The sequence below is a fragment of the Planococcus citri genome, chromosome 4 (genome assembly GCF_950023065.1).
Source record: "Planococcus citri chromosome 4, ihPlaCitr1.1, whole genome shotgun sequence".
Taxonomy (NCBI): Eukaryota; Metazoa; Arthropoda; class Insecta; order Hemiptera; family Pseudococcidae; genus Planococcus; species Planococcus citri.
The window spans coordinates 52,032,574-52,053,122 of NC_088680.1; the positions used below are offsets into that span (position 1 = coordinate 52,032,574).

General features: G+C 35.1%; 1 protein-coding gene across 4 annotated transcripts in view; it reads right to left on the reverse strand.

The window, feature by feature from the left end:
- The window catches only part of LOC135844985 (cardioacceleratory peptide receptor-like), a 295,508-nt gene that overhangs the window by 262,633 nt on the left and 12,326 nt on the right, over window positions 1–20,549 (reverse strand). For all 4 annotated transcript variants that reach the window (XM_065363405.1, XM_065363408.1, XM_065363406.1 and 1 more), the window contains exon 2: window positions 618–691. The gene's annotated coding sequence lies outside the window, so the exon portion shown is untranslated. The remainder of the gene's footprint in view (window positions 1–617; window positions 692–20,549) is intronic.

The following is a 20,549-nucleotide window of genomic DNA, read 5'->3' on the forward strand; positions in this document are numbered from 1 at the left end:
AAATAATGAGCCTCTGTCAAATGCTTAAAGGTAAATTGATAAAAATGATGTTTACAATTTGATCTAGACGAATGAACCGTTTAAAAGTCACGTTTATTCAATTTGAAACGCAGGAAAAAAATCTTTCTAACGTTTGAAATCAGTTTATTGAACTTGCGACATTCTGATGCAATAATAAAAAAAAACACCAACTTTAAAAAGAAACGTTCGGATATAATTACTGTTCTCGAATGGCCCAGCCTTATATATTCCTAAAAGATATTTAATTATTTAAACATCGAATTGCTTTGTCTTTAGAACCAAACAATTGAAGATTTTTTTTTTCGTCGTTCAATTCGAAAATTTAATTTCTAGCTGACTGAATTTTTAGAAAATTGTTCTCTCGAGAGTTTTCTCTCATCGTATATTTTTTTTCTCAATCAGAATTTGTTAAAATTGAAAATTTTGACACGCTGACGTTTTTTGATAAAAACCAAATGGGTATTTTTTTATCTGTATTTATTGGCTTGCGTGGTTTTGATTTATTTCGTATTAAAAATGGGTAAAAAAGGTTAGCCAAATGATGGAAATAATAGGTAAACGTAACCAAATAATATTATACTTGAATAGGTACTCACTTAACGAAACGTCTTTAATTTCAGGTATCTAACTATACAGCTAGGTAGTTTTCAAGTATCTCGATTTCTGAATCCTGCGAACAAAGAAGAAGAGTTTAAAATTAGCTCGAAAATAGAATGACCAAAAGGTCGAATAATTATCCGAGCAATTACGTAGAATACCAAGGTCAGCTGTTAAAGGGTTTCGATGAGAATACCAAACGGTATCACTCTCGTTTCATTAGTGGCCAAACTCTCGCAATCTTCTCTCTTACTACATTATCGATAACTTTTGCAGCACCACGAAGACGATATCGAATACCTTATACCAAGGTATATAGGGCTAATAATATATAACGAAACCCCAGCAAGCTGGGAAATATTTTTTAAATTGCCATTTTTTTTCTCACTCTCCCATCATGAATGGTAATTACCTGCGAAAAGAATATTCGTGAATTTTTCATTAGAAAAACTCGACGCGTTGTATAATGGATGAAAAATTTATCAAAGTTGTTTGAAAGTTGTTTTGAAAATGTTTCGAGCACCTAGATAAGATTGTTTGCAGCGTCACCATTGTAAAATTATTCTTAAGAAAATGTGAATTTTTCAACAAACTTTAACAGCTCTAATTGAGATTTGATTAGGCTGTCGCGTCGAGCGACGCGAGTTCAAATTGAAATTTAAGTTTTCAACTTTTATTTTAGCCAGGGTGTTTTTTTGTTTATTTTCCAAGTTGATGTTTTTCCACGTGAATTTCGCGGTCACGATGAGCGAACCTTTACGACGTGACAGTTTGTATTCCAATGAAAACAAGTGAGATCGTAAGATCGTGTCCAAAGTTTGATAAGAAAAAATAATCATAATATACTCCTGGACACTGAAAAAACTCTCATGTATGATCTCCCTCCCTCTCCTCTTAAGCTTGGTTATTCCTACTTTATATACTTACCTATTAGGGCTTTTAATAATTGTGTACAATCTATGGAAGGGAGTGAAAAAATCAGTCAGGTTTTGGCCATGAGAGTATAATGAACCTTCCAATCCAACTGTTGATTTTAACGACGACGACGTCGAATTCGAGAAACAACCAACCATCACATGTGAAAGCAAAAAGGAAAAAAAATCGAAAGTTGTAAGCCCTGTTGTTTCCTTCACAAATGTTTAGAATAACGAAACACTATCAGCTCACTTTTCGAGAATGAGTATTAGCTATATAAGGGTGTACCGAAGAATCGTAGTTTTAGGAGTGATTTATGATAGTTTCTTAATATCCCGGTATGGATGAAGTCTATTCGCATTTTTGGCAAGTGACACAGAGCTTTTTAAATTGGAAAGGCGCGATTATTTATTCAGATAGTACGATATGAAAATACCATGCAATTGCTTCAGAGTAGAATGTAGAATAACGAAGGTATAAAGTGTTGATTATTTGAGATACCTACACAATTTATTCGGCGTAATTCTTTTTTAAACGAAAATGTCAACGGTTCTAATTTAAATTTATTAAACGAAATATTCTTTCAAATGTAAATACATTCGAGTACCTACGAGAGTACGTTTTCGTTGAAAAAGTTACAAAAGCAGATTTGGTTTTAATTAAATTTTTTCTCCGGCTAAAATTAAATCATTTATGTTTTTTAAACCCCTGAGCTGAGATTTACACGGTGTATGGCGTTGTGCTTTTTCATTTTTCTGTTCAGACCCCCCGAAGTGATTCGGATTAGTTGCGAGATCGTTTGACGTAATAAACTTCACGTTTATTGGTGAACTGATTTGGAAAATTTTTTCATCTTGACGAATAATACCTATATACTTGGGGTTTTCAACGTTGTCCATATAAATAATGAAATCGACATTCGACTCGAGAGGGTTGCTGGGTATTAGAACGATTGCTCGTGTTGACAGATTAAATACTTAGCAGTAGATATAGCTGGATGCCGGATATATTTACAATAATATAATAATCCGAATTTAAATTATTAATTAGCATTCGTATCAATATTTATACGAGAGAAATATTTGGGCATTTTGAAGTTTGTACATAACACAGTTCAACGTGGTTGTTTCTCAAAAACGAAACGAGGCAGAAATACATAGAAGGGGGATGACGCAAATATAAACAAAATATGTAGGTAATACACTTGGAAGTTGGAACGTACGTAAATAACCCCAAGATTTTATTCTTTTTAAGTCGTATATGTACATGGGCCTGTGAGATTGTATACCTACGTTAGTATTTGGCATTGGGCCTTTTTGCTTTTTAATCAACATTATGCTCATAAACTATGTAATCTACGTATATATTCTGGCATGGCTGTTTAATTTAAATATTTGCTGCTCTTCATTAGGGAATTTCATCAAAGCATACCGTGTGCCTGAATAAGTACATCGACATGCTCTGGATACGTGACTTTAGAAACCTACCACTCGTATTCGTATTTCGAAATACGAGTATAGGTATTAGGTACCTAGACCTACATTGCGCGTGCAAGATATTCGTCAATCGCGCAATCGTTGGTTTGGAATTTGACAATTTGACGAACTTATCTGGGTTTCGTTCTACTATGTAGTAATTACGATTTTAAAATTTTGAAAAAAAAAAATAGAGAATGTATCTACAACTTTACATAATACGTGAATGTACCAAATTTCGGTTCCTCGAAAAGTGTACACTCCTCTGAATACCTATACAGGTTAAAATTTAAAAAATGAAAAAATAAGGCCATTAACTCCAAATAGTGAAAGTTGATCTTTTTTTTAGGTGAATTTATGATTAAGCCATCACCAGAATGTTCACATGGCCCTGGAAAACGTGCTTGAATGTCAAACGACACCTTGGTAAATTCTGTCGACTTCTTGGTTCTTGGTGACAGATTCACCCAAAGTCACCAAGTCAGTTTTTATCTTCTTTTAGGTGAACTTATGATGAAGAAATCACCAGAATGTTCTAATGGCCCTGGAAAACTTTCGTGAACGTCAGGTGACACCTTGATGAATTCTGGTCATTTCTTGGTGACAGATTCACCAGAAGTCACCAAGTGGGTTTTTGACTTTTCGTTAGGTGAATTTATGCTGAAGAAAATCACCACAATGTCCTCATGACCCTAGATATTTTATTGAATGCCTGGTGACTCCTTGATGGATTCTGGTGAGTTCGGGTGACCGATTCACCGGAAGTCATCAAGTGAGTTTTTGACTTTTCGTTAGGTGAATTTATGCTGAAGAAAATCACCACAATGTCCTCATGACCCTAGATATTTTATTGAATTCCTGGTGATTCCTTGGTGGATTCTGGTGAGTTCGGGTGACCGATTCACCAGAAGTCATCAAGTGAGTTTTAGATTTTTTTAGGCGGATTTATGATGAAAAAATAACGAGGAATATTCTCAGAGCCGTTGAAAATTTTTTTGAACGCCTGGTGACTCATTGATGGATTTTGGTGAATTCTGGTGACAGATTCACCAGGAGTCACCAAAAGGGTTCTTGACTATTTTTGAGGTGTTTTTATGATGGAAAATCACAATGAAGTCCTCAGACAATTTGAAAATTTTTCTGAATGCCTGGTGACTCATTGACGGATTCTAGTGAATTCTGGTGACCAATTCTCCAGGAGTCACCAATTGCGTTTTTGACAATTTTTGAGATGTTTTTATGGTTAAAAAATCTCAAGGATGTCCGCTGAACCTTTGTAAATTTTGTTGAATGCCTGGTGACCCCCCATTGATGGATTCTGGTGAATTCTGGTAACAGATTCACCAGGAGTCACCAGGTGGGTTTTTAACTATTTTTGAGGTGTTTTTATGGTGAAGAAAATCATCTGAATGTCCTCATGGCCCTACACATTTTATTGAATGCCTGGTGACTCCTCGGTGGATTCTGGTGAGTTCGGGTGACCGATTCACCAGAAGTCATCAAGTGAGTTTTAGAATTTTTTTAGGCGGATTTATGATGAAAAAATAACGAGGAATATTCTCAGAGCCTTTGAAAATTTTTTTGAACGCCTGGTGACTCATTGATGGATTCTGGTGAATTCTGGTGACTGCAGATTCACCAGGAGTCACCAAATGGGATTTTGACTATTTTTTAGGTGTTTATATATGATGAAAAAATCACGGGGATGTACTCAGAGCGTTTAAAAATTTTTTTGAATGCCTGCTGACTCCTTGGTGGATTCTGGTGAATTCTGGTGACCAATTCTCCAGGAGTCACCAAATGGGTTTTTGACCATTTTTGAGGTGTTTTTATGGTGAAGAAAATCACCTGAATGTCCTCATGACCCTACACATTTTTTTGAACGCCTGGTGACTCATTAATGGATTCTGGTGAATTCTGGTGACTGATTCACCAGGAGTCACCAAATGGGTTTTGGACTATTTTTTAGGTGTTTTTATAATGAAAAATCACGGGGATGTCCTCAGTGACTTTAAAATTTTTTTTGAATGTCTGCTGACTCCTTGGTGGATTTTGGTGACTTTTGGTGACTGATTCTCCAGGAGTCACCAAATGGGTTTTCGACCATTTTCCAAGTGTTTTTATGCTGAAGAAAATCACCAAAATGTCCTCATGAGTCATGACCCTACACATTTTTTTGAATGCCTAGTGACTCATTGATGGATTCTGGTGAATTCTGGTGACAGATTCATAAGGAGTCACCAAGTGGGTTTTTGACTATTTTTGAGGTGTTTTTGTGATGAAAAATCACAAGGATGTCTTCAGAGCCTTTGAAAATTTTTCTGAATGCCTGGTGACTCCTTGCTGGATTCTGGTGGAGTTCTGGTGACAGATTCACCAGAAGGCACCAAGTATTTTTTTGAATTTTTTTGAGGTGTTTCTATGATGAAAAATTACAAACATGTCCTCAGAGACTTTGAAAATGTTTCTGAATGCCTGGTGACTCCTTGGTGGATTCTGGTGACTTCTGGTGACTGATTCATCAGGAGTCACCAAATCGGGTTTCGACTACTTTTTAGGTGTTTTTATGCTGATGAAAATCACCAGAATGTCCTCATGACCCTACACATTTTTTTGAATGCCTGGTAGCTCCTTGGTGGATTCTGGTGACTTCTGGTGACTTCTGGTGACTGATTCACCAGTAGTCACCAAGTGGGTTTTGACTTTGATTTTAGATGTTTTTATGATGAAAAAACCACGCTGATGTTCTCAGAGCTCTTGAAAATTTTTTGAATCCCTGGTGACTCCTTGCTGGATTCTGGTGGAGTTCTGGTGACAGATTCGCCAGGAGTCACCAGGTGGGTTTTTGACTATTTTTAAGGTGTTTTTATGATAAAAAACCCACAAGGATTTTCTCAGAGCCTTTTAAAATTTTTTTGAATTTTTTTGAGGTGTTTCTATGATGAAAAATTACAAACATGTCCTCAGAGACTTTGAAAATGTTTCTGAATGCCTGGTGACTCCTTGGTGGATTCTGGTGACTTCTGGTGACTGATTCATCAGGAGTCACCAAATCGGGTTTCGACTACTTTTTAGGTGTTTTTATGCTGATGAAAATCACCAGAATGTCCTCATGACCCTACACATTTTTTTGAATGCCTGGTAGCTCCTTGGTGGATTCTGGTGACTTCTGGTGACTTCTGGTGACTGATTCACCAGTAGTCACCAAGTGGGTTTTGACTTTGATTTTAGATGTTTTTATGATGAAAAAACCACGCTGATGTTCTCAGAGCTCTTGAAAATTTTTTGAATCCCTGGTGACTCCTTGCTGGATTCTGGTGGAGTTCTGGTGACAGATTCGCCAGGAGTCACCAGGTGGGTTTTTGACTATTTTTAAGGTGTTTTTATGATAAAAAACCCACAAGGATTTTCTCAGAGCCTTTTAAAATTTTTTTGAATGCCTAGTGACTTCTTGGTGGATTTTGGTGACTTTTTGGTGACAGATTCACCAGAAGTCACCAATTGGGTTTATTGTCTTTTGTATGGTGAATTGCAGGAGAAAAAAACACCCTAATGTTCTCATGGCCTTTGAAATTTTTTTGAACGTGTGGTTACTCTTCGGTGAATTGTGGTACTTCTTGGTGGCAGATTCACCAATAGTCATCAAGTGAGTTTTTTACTTTTTTTATGTGATGTCTTGACTATTTATTCGGCATAAAAAGACGAAAAACCGACTTGGTGACTTCTGGTGAATTTTGTCACTAGCAAGTCACCAGGATTTACCAAAATAATTTTCTCCATCTGTTCCCTAAAATTTCAACTTGACAGATTTCAATTTTTATGAATTATAAATAGACTTGGAAGATTTTTTTAAACGAGAAAAAAGACATTAAGTAGGTACTCAAAATTTGAGAATCTTGGAATTTGAGCATAATGTAATATATTATCTTGCACAAAGTGAATCGAATATACCCACACATACATTAATTCCATCCTTATAAAAGTGGATACAACGTATGATACTGATCTTCACAAAATTTTTACTATGTATTGTCATATTTAGGTAAGTAACCTATAGATACATTTTTATTCTCTAACGACCAACGTCGACATTAAATAATCAAGTTACTTGAAATTTCGGTCAGATCGACTGTAAAAACTGAGCTACTATAGAATAAGTACGTGAAAATGATGAGAAATTTCTCACCACGGTCCACCTTATTGAATTTCCATTTACGATTATACCGCAAGGTATACGCGCTGCAGGCATTTGGAAAACTTGGCAAACTACGTGAAAAATTGCTCGTTGCAAATTTCAAAGTAGGTACACTGCGTGAATTCGCACGAAAGTAAAGGCCGAGCCTAGCACAATACAAATTTTTAAACGGACCATATATCTTTATGTATAGTAATGTGTGTTGTAGAAGCAGGCTCGTTAAAATTTATACAAACAATAATACGGCCATAGTGTAATAGAAGATAATATTTAACAAGCGTGTAGAGCGAGTTCACTATTATGAATGAAAAGGGAAAACACAACAACACCTACATATGTAATTTTAGTGAGAAATTTTCCATCGTTTGCGTTTTCGTCATTTTAAACACGACAACGACTAGAGTATGTCGACAACAGTACCCCTAATAAAGTTAGACATACCTCAGCAATAGGAATACTCGTATATGGCATGTGTGTTTTGTCAATGAAAGATCAATGTTATTCTGAAAAATAAAATTAGCTCATCTAATTCAAATGCAAGTAAGTACCTATCGTGATGTTTTAAATCAAATTTTTTTTAAAAAAAGGTAAATGAATCGAAATGAAAAAATAGTTCCAACACGTGTTTAATTTTTGGTGTTTTGACGTTTAAGATAGCTTGTAATTTAACCATTAATAGTTAATAACACGAATTTCTTGTAAAGGTGCCAAAGCAATGAGTGTACACTTGGAAATAAAATACTTTTGACGCTACCCTTTCCCCCTTTTTTTTCTTCTAGGTGGGTACTTTTACGATTAACTGCGAATAATTTTTTCAAATCGAGTTGGTTGTCCACATGGTTCTCGTACAGTAGGTTTAAAGGAGATACGGCTGTATACGTTTCTCTTTCCACCAAGTTAACGTTACCTACGTTTGGTGGTGAATTAATTGTATGGGTCGTGCGACATACCTACTCGTAAACGTTGTCAATGGGCCAATTTCAGAGCAACGGAGCCGGAAATTCAGGGTTGGTCGGCGAGATTTTTCATTAAAATACGACCATATTAAAACGATGAAATGAATGATTCGTTCAAAGGATCACTTTTTTTTACAGCTTTTATCAAACGAAAAGGGTTCGCTGCTCGAGTTAATTTCATGTCAAATGAATTATGTGCCATTTGTCGTTAAGGGAAAAAAACGTGATTTTTTTCAATTTTAACTCGTCGTCTACGTGTACGCAAATCAAGGATTAAATTTCAACAACTGGTCGAATAGTGACCTTTTTTTTTGCATCGGTTGTCATTATTTTTGCATGGTGAGTAATTTTTTCAAATCTTGGGGATTGGCGTGATCTTTCATTGGAATTAATTTTTTTTCATCGGTTGTCAATTTCATCAATTTTCAGCATATTTAATGTAATTTTAATGTAAATTTTACAGTTTTGAAAGTTTTTTATGTGGTTTTTTCGTTATTTTATTTCCTTAAATTTTGATACTTAACATTTGTTCGATTTTTCAATTTTTTTTTTCAAATTTGAGTAAGTATTTTTACAATATTTTGCTCAATTTTTTCAATGTTCCATCAATTTGTTTTCAAGTTTTAACTATTCTTATGACATTTTTGCTCAATTAAATTCGTCAAAATTTCATCTCTTTTCGGGGGAGAGGGAGGCAAATTTCATTCTTATTTTACTCAATTATTAATTTACGCCAGATTTGATTAAATTTTGGTGATATTTGGTCAATTTTTCTGCAATTGTTCAGTCTCCATCATTTCTTTAAAAATTGTGCATTTTTGCAAAATTTTACTCCAAATTCACAATTTCACTAAATTAATTGGCTCGACTCGAAAGTGCTGATTTTTCATCAATTTATAGTAACAATTGTGAAGCGAGTTTTACAAGTTTTATGATACTTTCTACAACTTTGAAGAATTTCTATGAAAATGATACTTCTTCATGATTTTATAGGCTAGAAGCAAATTTACGTGGAAATCTGTTGTGGACAAAACCACGATGGCAAACCGGAGAAAATTTTCTTTCAATGAGAGCCTAGAGGTGGGCTGTAAACGTAAATTTTTGGCAACATTGCCCACAGTTCACCATGTTTTTCTGTTGTTAGCACTGCGATTCCTATAAAGTTACGAGACGAAAGCAACTGTCTACTCGTATAGCCTATAGTGCTGCAATTGTTAAGGGTGTAGATTTGTTAGCTGTCGAAATCATCTCCGCGACGAGTATCCTTTTGGTGTATTAGAAGGGTAGAGGAAACTCATTGAAAAGCCCAAACACATTTAACCAAAACGATAAATTTTCTAACAGAAAGTTTTAAATTTAATGAACTACATAAACTTGACCACAAACCTAGGGGAAAAGTGCTTCCTTTTTAAACACACTACTGCCCTTTAGTAAAAGAGTGTAATTCGAAACAATAAAATTTTTTGCACTCTTTCGTTCCCAAAGTAAGATACATCTACCTATATAGTATGCTTAGTATCATCAAAATCGAACAGATACGAGTAAGGTATTTAATCCGTGTAATTTATACGCTACACAGGGGTTATTTTCGTGTACGAAAATCACTATACTGATATGGAAATTCTCATTCAGCGATGGAAAAAGGTGGTGGGGAAATTAAATCGTGGAATACGAGTAGAGAATAGAAGCTTCAATATCTTTTACAGTACATATAGAGTGGAAAAGATATACTAAATCGTTTTTCAGACTTGTCAACTCAAAGAACCAAGATTTTAAATTTTCTCACACAAAGCAACAAAAGTGAAGCGAGAAAATTCGCGTGCTGTTTCAAAGAATTTCAAAAAGATTCCCCACACGGATAACGACGAGACGAACAATTGCGCTGCTACCGATGCCACGGTTTCTCGTCACAGCTCTTCTTGACCTTTCGAGTCATCAAACCGAATACCTACTATCTTTTGGAAAATCGGTACCTATTTTATCCTTTTCATTATTTTCGACATTGAATTGGCCAATGCTAAAGACGTACTCGAACTATGTATATTTACAGGAGTACGTATAGTCGGGGCTGCCGAGAGGGGGGCAAAGAGACCAGTTTGCCCCCGCGCTTTCTGGAGGGCCCAGCAACAGAACGGCCTTTGATGAAAGAAAAATCTGTTTTTCGTTTTTTTTTATTTCTCAAAACACAAATTTTCTAAAGCTTTTGCCTTTCCATTCTCAGAATTGGAATTTCTAAAGAAAAATATCATTCAACTTTTGGAGTTCTGCAGTGAAAACTTCTCGTATAAAAAGTAACATTTTATGCCTCTCCAAATTAAAATTACCAAGAGCTTTGGCCCTCACTAGGGCCTGTTCGCTTTCTTTTTTTCAAAATCCACATCCTAAAAAAAATCTTTCAAATTCTAAAATTTTTAAAGCCAAACAATAAACTCCTTGCATGAGAAGGTTCGTTTTTAATTCTCTCAAAATACAAATTTTCAAAAATGTTCGTCATCTTTTTTTCAAAAATCAACTTTTTTTAAAAAAAACATTGTTTTTAGGTCCCTTGAAATCAAATTTTCAAAAACGTTTGCCCTTGTTTCGCTCAGGCCCATTTGTTTCTTGTTTCAAAATTTAAAAATTCAGATTTGGGTTCGTAAAAATCCAAAACAAAAAACGAAAATTTTTATAAGTTGTATATGGTAATCTCCTGGCTTCCATAATTACATTAGCAAGTTTTCCAATTTGATACAAAGTTCTTACATTCCAGGTTGTGACGTTTATGTTGTTCCACCTTGTTTTGACTCCCCATATTATTCTTCGCACTGGCCATCCGGCTGCCTTGGTGGATGAGGATCAGCCTGACGGAGACTTAGGGCCATTGCTAAATTGATGTCCATATAATTCTAGGAAAATGTAATGGTGTTGGTTTCCCACTGCCTTCCACCGTGATTTTCTGTTGTGGTTTACTCCTTTAGCCGAATTTGACAGTTTTTAGGCGCTGGTGTTCACCTTCTCACTCTAAAGCTCCACGCTTACATGAGGCTAGAATGAGTGAGTTGTTGGTGTTCTGCAGCTCTTATGCATTCTTGTTTGTAATCCGTATTTATGTAGAGGGTTGGCCCTCAGCTTGCCCTCACGGAAAAATACTACTAGTATTTGCAAAAACTACTAGTATACTTGTAATTCACTAGTAGTATTTCAAAAATACTACTAGTAAATTACTTCACTTGTAGTATTTGGCAAAAACTACTAGTTTAAATTCATGTTCACTAGTAGTATTTTAGAAGTACTAGTAGTAAGTGAAATCACTTTTATTTTACTAGTAGTATTTCGCAAAAACTACAAGTATAAATTGAAGGGTTCCTTTCCAAGTCGGCCTAAGTCCATTTTTTTCGTTTCGAGAAAAACACAAATAAGTGTTTTTCTCGCCCTTCCGCTTCAATAATAAATGATGTGATTATATGGTTGTGAAGCTTGATCTTTCTGCTTTAAAGTACCGTATTGGTATTTTTTTAATTTTGCGTATTTTCAGCTCCAGAGCGCGTCAAACAGTCAGAAAAAGTGGACTTAGGCCCATTTGGAATTATCTGATGTTAAAAATTTCGAAAAAGAGCTGAAAAACGCGTTTTTTCAAAAAAAAATTCACGAATCATTAATTTAATACATTTCTGAAACAATTTCATTCGAAGCACCTTCAAATTTCGTCTCTCGAAAATCGTTGAAAAACTTGAAAAAAAACCGGCACAACCGCACTTGTATACAAATTCTTAAAAAATGTATGATTTAGGCCACTTTGGAATAATCAGCTGTTTTTTCGAGCCGGCAAAACAGCGCTCCTGAGCGAAAAAAGTAACGCCAGGTGTTGGGACAAGGTGATAAAGGTGTTAACCAACCTGTACCAGCAGATGGCGCTGCTAACTCAAAAATGATAAAAATGGACTTAGGCCGACTTGGAAAGGAACCCTTCAATTTATGTTCACTAGTAGTATTTTGGAAGTACTAGTAGTAAGTAAAATCACTTTTATTTCACTAGTAGAATTCTGCAAAAACTACAAGTTCAAATTCAAATTTACTAGTAGTTATTAGAAGTACTAATAGTATTCGAAAAACCAACTAGTTTTCTGGGAGCAAAAATTTGTCAATTTTGTTTGAAAAGCTAAAAAACCACAGGTCAAAAAATTATAAATGTGGAAACACTGTACCTATTGAAATTTTTTTTTATTATTATTCTATCACATAATATGTAGATAGGTAGATACCTATTTTACTGAACTTTTTAAAAATTGTTATTCAAGTCACCCATTTTTAAAATTTCAAATGTCTTCGATCTTTCTTTTTTTCTTTTTTTTGATTTGGACAGGTCTGATTTTTTTGATGATACTAGGTATAGCTTTTACTTTTTAAATATGTACCTACCTATTGGGCTATTACAAAAATTTCAATTGTGGTCCTGTCAGAATTATCTAGTTATGGGTAATGATTGAAATCAATCTGAAAATTGATTACAACTTCATTTCTGGGAGCTCAATAAATACAAAAAATAATGAATAAATAAGTAAGTAAACAAATGACAATGAGTAGGTAAAAAAAAATTCGAGGCACCAGCCCCCTCCGAGGGGGAGGGGAGAGAAGAAGACCGGAAAAAAGTTCATTTTTAAGAATAAAACTCAAATTCCAGTTGAAAAATGAAAAAAAAATTTCGAGGCACCAGCCCCCTCCGAGGGGGAGGGGAGGGGAGAGGAACGGAAAAAAATGAGTACTTAATAGAAAAAAAATCGCTTTGCGAATTGTTATTTAGAAAAATTTTAATTTTCATAACCAAGTATGAAATTAGTTACAATCAAAGTTTGGGTAATCATGAGTAAAATATTATTAATTTATTAGCCTATGCACTAAATTTGAGAAAAATTGAAAAAACTCATTTAAAAAAATGAAAAACATTAATAAATCATCGTTTTTGTTTATTCCTGTTCAAATACATTGCAAAAAAATTTTAAAAATTGAAAAAAAATTTTTTTGATCAACCTTAATATTTTACTTCAAACCCGTAGTAGTCAACCATGAGTGGTGGCGTGCTCCTCTAATCCTTGAAATAAACTACTAGTGTGATATATGATGATACTACTAGTGACAATACTAGTAGTACATGTATGTACTAGTAGTAATTTTTACTAGTATGTATTTTCGTATTACTAGTTTTCTACTACTAGTTGGAAACTACTAGTACTACTAGTGGTTTAACTAGTAGTAGAAAACTAGTAATACGAAAATACATACTAGTGAAAAAAAAACTAGTAGTATTTTTCTGTGAGGGTGCCACTCCTCCCTGTTGTTTCACCAACTGGAGAATTCTGCTTTTGCCATGTTTATTGATTCCAAGCCCATTGAATAGCACATGTTGTATGGAGATGATATCAATTCGTCGTCGTGGTTCCTTATCCTTTACAGGACATTGGAAATCGCATTTTTGTGATACCCTAACAGGGTGAGGCAAATGCCTATGCCACTGCGAATATTCTAGGGAATCGACGTTGCTTTGAGCTTTCACGTAGTAGTTTACTGTTGCTTTCTACGCTATCTACAAAGTAGCTCCCCGATTGGCACATTTCTGGTGATGTCTGACTAATCATTTCTGCAGTCAGAAATTGCCGTTTTGACAGTCAGATTCGCAGTCTGACTACAATCAACCAATCAGAAACAAGTATTTTTTTGAAATTCCAAGATGGCGGTGACTCGTCAGAAGACTGAGTGGAGATCTGAGCGTGGATCTGACTAGTCAGATCCACACTCAGAACCACAGTCAGATATTGCCGTTTTGGCAGTCAGAAAATACATTCTGACTGATATGTAGTCAGATCCCTATTCAGATGCACTGTCTAAAAAATGCCGTTTTGCCAACCGGGTCATACATCACTAGCCTGGTTTTTACAACCCTGAGTTCCATAATCATCACTACCTATAGTTGCTCAAACCAGTTATAGCTTTTTGATACCGGCAACAGATTGCGTGCATTTCTGTTGCCCCTGCTGTTCTGGTGCTCGGAGCTTAATGTGTAATAGATGTTAAATGCACTACAATGTATACATTACACGTTAACGCCTGCGTCTCTAGTGGGATTTGAACCCACAACCTCTTGTTCAGAATGCTGTGGCTCAACCCACTACACCACCGAGCATCGATATCAATTGGCAAAATTAATATTTTCCCCCTGTATCAGTCCATAAATTTCAAATATCTTCCTCCTCCCCTCTCAAAAAACGATTATTCAGTTTTGTCCCAAAAAATGATTTACCCCCAGGCAAATTACATTTACCCCAGCCCGCATTGGCTCTCAACTGCCCACAGTGGTATGAAATGAAAAAGTAGCAGCCAAAAATCTAATTCTAAAGAAAACCCTGTAAAATTTTGGATATGGGGATTTTTGAGGTCACTGGTGTTGATTTTGACATTTATTTTCCTCTTCACCTCAAAATGAGCCCTCAAGAGAGGAGGGAGGCGGGTGCAAAGCATGCAATTTTTCAAAAAATTTGACAAGAGTATCGAAATTGTTTTTTTTTCAAGTCATTGAAGTTGATTTTTGCATTCATATACCCTTTAACCGCGAAATGAGCCTTCAAGGGGGGGGGGGGTTTGCAAAACATGAAATTCAAAAAATTCGTCATGGGAATCGTAATGGGGATTTTTGGGGCCGCTGAAGTAGATTTTAGTATGAATATTCAGTATTCACCTTGACTTTGAAATGAGCCCTCCAAAAGGATGGAGGGGGGGGGTGCAAAACATGAAATTTCAAAAAATTCAACATAGTATCAATGTATAGCTTTTTTAGGACGCTGAATTGAATTTTCTGGTTGGTTAGATTCATATAGCTTGCATATATTCTGAAGAGAAATATATGAAATTAAAAATTTTATAAAAGGGTGAAAGTGGAGGCAAATTTTTTTTGAATATTTTTATTTTCAAGCCAAGGTACTAAGAACACGTGGTATTTTCCTATTCTCGTGCATTTTTCATTTTACTTAAAAGTTTTTACGTTGAAAATATCAAAAAAAAAAAAAAATGAAAAAAACAGTTATGCAACTTTGCATGAAATTTTTTCAAATAAAGCAAGTTGAGGCAGAAAATTTTTTATTGGATATTTTTCCTTACATACCATAATAGTACGAGTACTTCCGGAAAGTGATATTTTCAAATGCTCTTGAATGCGTTTTTTTAAATAAAAACTTTTACCTCAATGATACCAAAAAATGAGTTTTTTTTGTGATGAGCAGGTTAAAACCAAAATATTTTTGAAAAAATGGAATCAATGATTTTTATACTCGAAAATATCGAAGATGGATAGGTTTTCAGAATTTAGAAAGGAAAGGCCAAATCGAAATGCAATCCAAAAATGGAAAATCGATTAACGAAAACAGATTCAACATCGATTATCATCTAATGAAGTACATAACTGCCAAACTACCTACCTAATACGAATAGAATTCATACACGTTCCTTTTCCAGCTCTCTGTCTCTATGCACTTGTTGCGATGAAAACACAACGAAATATAATATTTTTGATTAATCTGCGTACTTCATCACTTCGTTTAAAACGAACATCGCCGCATTGGCTTTACCTCTGAGCTATATACAATGTAGTGCGCGTACCAAACTATGTGTTTAAACTTTTCAATGATGACACCTCTATCAATCTTATCTTCGAATGATCCACTTGTATGTACATTCTTGAAACAAGTAATCCCTTACAAAATACCGTTTACAAGACATAACATCCAGCGGTGTCAAGTACTGATTGATATTTTCTTCTGCTCCTGTTCTTCGCGAGCATTCTAAATGCAAACGGTCATTTACATTTTAACGCGGTAATTACGATAAACACAAGATGGCGGTGTACTACAGCTACCTACTAGACGTAAGATTTTCCAACATTTTTCTCTATTATTGCCACACAATGTACTATACTCGTACATAAGATAAAAAGCACGAAAAAAAAAACTCCCCAATGTATAAAATCACTCATCGTAGCGACGAAAATTTACGACTTAGGTTGTACTATATTATGTACGATAGAGTAGGTAGGTATACGTAGTAAATGTATATTGTACAGCGTATGGATGGTTTGTATAGTATTTCCTCGATCATTCGATTTGTTTAACTTATAGCAAGTTCCCATTATACCGGCGCATTTCAACTTTTCCAAACTATAAACTCTATTGTGACATAAGTGGCTGTATGACGAAACATACCAACTCGCTAACTTCTTAGGTACCTAGCTATACATATCTCGTTTTGAAATATATGGGATATTTTAGGTGCTAGGGTATATCTGCTTGCTATACTATGTGTATGTTGTATAAGAATAAAAACTTGCGACATAGTTGGTAATATTATCGACGTAATGCTGGCTAAACTTTTGCTCCATTTTATTCGACGATGATTAAAATACATGTGAAAATTGTCACGAAAGCGATCGTCCCGTATCCTATATACTTACCTCGAAAAATAACGCATACAGATGATTTTTCGTACACTACATACAGGGTGTATCGTAACGAATGACCCATTGAACCTCCTTCGAGAACTGGTGAGTTAGGCAACTCATCCTACGTACAGCGAAATCAAAAAAAATCATACTACGAGCATTAATTGAGCCCCTTCAAATCGTAGGTTGGGCAAACATACGTACTTGCACTCGGAATAAGTTGCCTACTCATCCGTTTGTAGGAGAGCTTATTCTTACAGTACACCCTGTATAAATATGTGGTTAAAACGTAACATACTGTATAGCGAATCTATAAATAAAAATCACACCGCGATGCGCTGCAGTTTGCTGTTCTCAAGGGGAAAATTTCGCCAAAAGTCGTATTCAAGAGGTACCCTAGTTGTATTTTTATGTTGAAAAAAACAGCTCGTTTTTATTTATCATTACATATATATCTAAACATTTATTATTTTTAACGAAATAGAAAAATTATTTTTCTTTTTTTTTTCTTCTTCATTCTTCAGCGTGTGTAAGATGAGCTGAGAGATTGTGATAAATTCCAAAAATGGTTATTGATTTTAAAACGCGTTATCTAGGTTGTCTCTAATAAGTACTGTACTTGGAATGTCCAAGAAGTTATCAACTTTCGATGACTTCAAAAAGTCATCCTAAACGTTTTGGTTCTGATTCAAAAAATTTTAGTATTTGGGAAGGGGGTGTTGAAAAGTTATTTAATTCTAATGTCAAATTGACCCATTCCATGAATTTCAGCTGGTCCCTTCACTTAGAGCAATATTTTAAAAATTGACTAGATACGAGTATTTAGAGAAACAGTTGAAAGTGTTGTTAGATGGATAGATTAGGTACCTATGATCGGTGGACAGCTCAATTAAGCGGTTTTTTGACCAGAAGGAGGAGTCCCGATATAAGGCCGTTTTTTGGACCTCGCAAAGTTATTGACTCGACTACTCTTAAAATGTTGTAATAAATGTCCGAAATACGAATCCATGGTTAGTTAACCCAAAATGACCATTTTTTTGTCTCCAGGGGTTCCCAAAGTTGTGAATAAGAAAAGAACTTTGGGAACCATTGATAATTATTTTCAAAAACTTTTTTATCGTAAAATATCTGTTTGAACCCAATAAACGTTATGCGAGGTGATTCTTTTATTTTCGACCCTCGGGAGCAGAAATTGGGGGGTTTTGATTTGGAAAATTTTGGAACCACCATTTTGAACTTACCCCTTTGAACCCCGCTAAAAAGCTTTCTACAGGTTATTAGTATCTGAAAGACCTCCATCCTACCAAATTTTGAGCTCAATAAAATTTTCCGCTGGTACTCAAAAATCCAATTTTCGAATTTTTGGTAATTTCAATATTTTGGGAGCCCCTGGAAAGCTGAAAATCTGCGATTTGCGCCAAACGTAATGTTTTAAGGTATATATTCCATTATCTAGATGAAAAAGTTCAATTGAGCTCCCTTTATATTTGTAACTTTGAACCCCTTTTTTAGAGGCCCCCACTTTAGGCACCCCTAAAAAAGGTGTTTACGCATATTTTTTCAAATAAATTGAAGAATTTAAGTTTGAAACACACTAGGAAGAGATCGATAATTTTTCATTCGATTTTATCTGTAACTTTCAAAATTTATCTTTTTTGGGCCAAATTCTGAGATTTTACTTCGTTGCGAAATCGTGAAAACGTGATTTAAACGTTTTTTCGAAGAGAAAAATCTCAGAATTTGGCCCAAAAAAGCTCAATTTTGAAAGTTACAGACGAAATCAAATGAAAAATTATCGATCTCTTCCTAGTGTGTTTCAAACTTAAATTCTTCAATTTATTTGAAAAAATATGCGTAAACACCTTTTTTAGGGGTGCCTAAAGTGGGGGCCTCTAAAAAAGGGGTTCAAAGTTACAAATATAAAGGGAGCTCAATTGAACTTTTTCATCTAGATAATGGAATATATACCTTAAAACATTACGTTTGGCGCAAATCGCAGATTTTCAGCTTTCCAGGGGCTCCCAAAATATTGAAATTACCAAAAATTCGAAAATTGGATTTTTGAGTACCAGCGGAAAATTTTATTGAGCTCAAAATTTGGAAGGATGGAGGTCCTTCAGATACTAATAAACTGTAGAAAGCTTTTTAGCGGGGTTCAAAGAGGTTGGTTCAAAATAGTGGTTCCAAAATTTTCCAAAAATCAAAACCCCCAATTTCTGCTCCCGAGGGTCGAAAATAAAAGAATCACATCGCATAAAGTTTATTGGGTTCAAACAGATATTTTACGCTTATAAAAGTTTTGAAAATAATACTCAGTGGTTCCTAATATTATTTTTTTATTCACAACTTTGGGAACCCCTGGAGCCCAAAAAATGGTCATTTTGGGTTAACTAATTACGGATTCGTATTTGGGACATTTATTACAACATTTTAAGAGTAGACGAGTCAATAACTTTGCGGGGTCCAAAAAGTGGCCTCATCGGGACTCCTCCTTTGTAAGGAAAATTTTCAAGAAAAGTTGCATGTACAGAGAGTTGGATTTATAGTTCAGCTGGAAAAAAAAGAAAAGTGCAGCAGAAACAGTCAAACTTACATCGAGTCGTTTCAAAATTTAGACACATCCTGTACCAAATACCTACTTCTCGGAGAACGGTTGAAATAGTCAGACTGAGTTGATGTTTAAAAAATGTCACAAATACGTATTTATACCTAGGGCTTCTGTTCTTAAGATTAAAAAAACAACATAACAAAATAAAAATAATGATTCAATATTTAAAAACGTTGAACATTATTTTGCCAAAGAGAGTACTTGAAGAGTAGGAACTTTCATCACATCGTTTGGAGTTCACTTTAGAACAATTTTTTGGATATTCCATGCAGAATATTCATCGATTTGGGACTCCTGGGATCCCAAAACGAATTTTGTGATTGATTCCAACCTCAATCCCGGAATCACGATGGGCTGTAGGTATAAGCCTTATTTTTCCTTTGTTCTAAGAAAAGTCAGGCTAAAAAAATGAAAGTGCGAGACCTACAAATAGTCGCAAATTATACATCCAACTGATTGTTTTTCTGATTTCTAACATAATTCAAATATGTACATACAACTTTTGAAGACGAATTTTTAAAAAATCTACACCAAAATAACCCGTTCTCAAAATCAAGGAAGCTACCGCAGCTGCGATAAAAAAAAAACAGATATCGAAATTTGTCATTCTCGTCTAAATCTGCGAGAAATTTACTTTAACTCGTAACGTTTGAAAAATTTAATTCGCTCGCTATAAAAGTTTGTTTTCAGGATGAATGATAACCAGAAAAGAAAAATACTGACACCGACACCTTTTCTGCACTTCTGCCAAAACATCATCGAAGAATATTTGCGCGCAACTTAACAATTATTCATGCTTATGTAAATTGCTCGCATACGTGTTTGATCGTCGCATTCGCACGCGTCTCGTCGTCACGATGACGACTCGTAGCACGCCTACAACTGACACCTCCGAACGAAAAAATTCGCACAGTTTTCTTCGTATATATCGTTGACGAATTAATAACAATTTCTAGCGACTTGCATGAATACATGTTAATGAACCTACAAGGTCTTTAATATCATTTCGCGATTAAGACATACTATTTTTACGGATGGGATGGAGCCGACTGCCGCTGCCGAGCACCGAGCACGCGAAACACTCATCTTGAAAATCTCTTCAGTACGAATTTCGATTAACGCCAAACGAAATTCTACTCCTTTCGAGCGCAATCTAAATTAATTAACGACGACGCTTTCGTCGTCGCGGAGGTCTATATTTTCCTTCGTTAATTGACTATTTCGCGGCGAATTTTTTTGGCTATAATTCTTCAACTCCATCCATAAGCGAAGTGAAACTCGGCTAAAAGCTTATTTCCGGCCATAGGTTCCTTGAATGGGG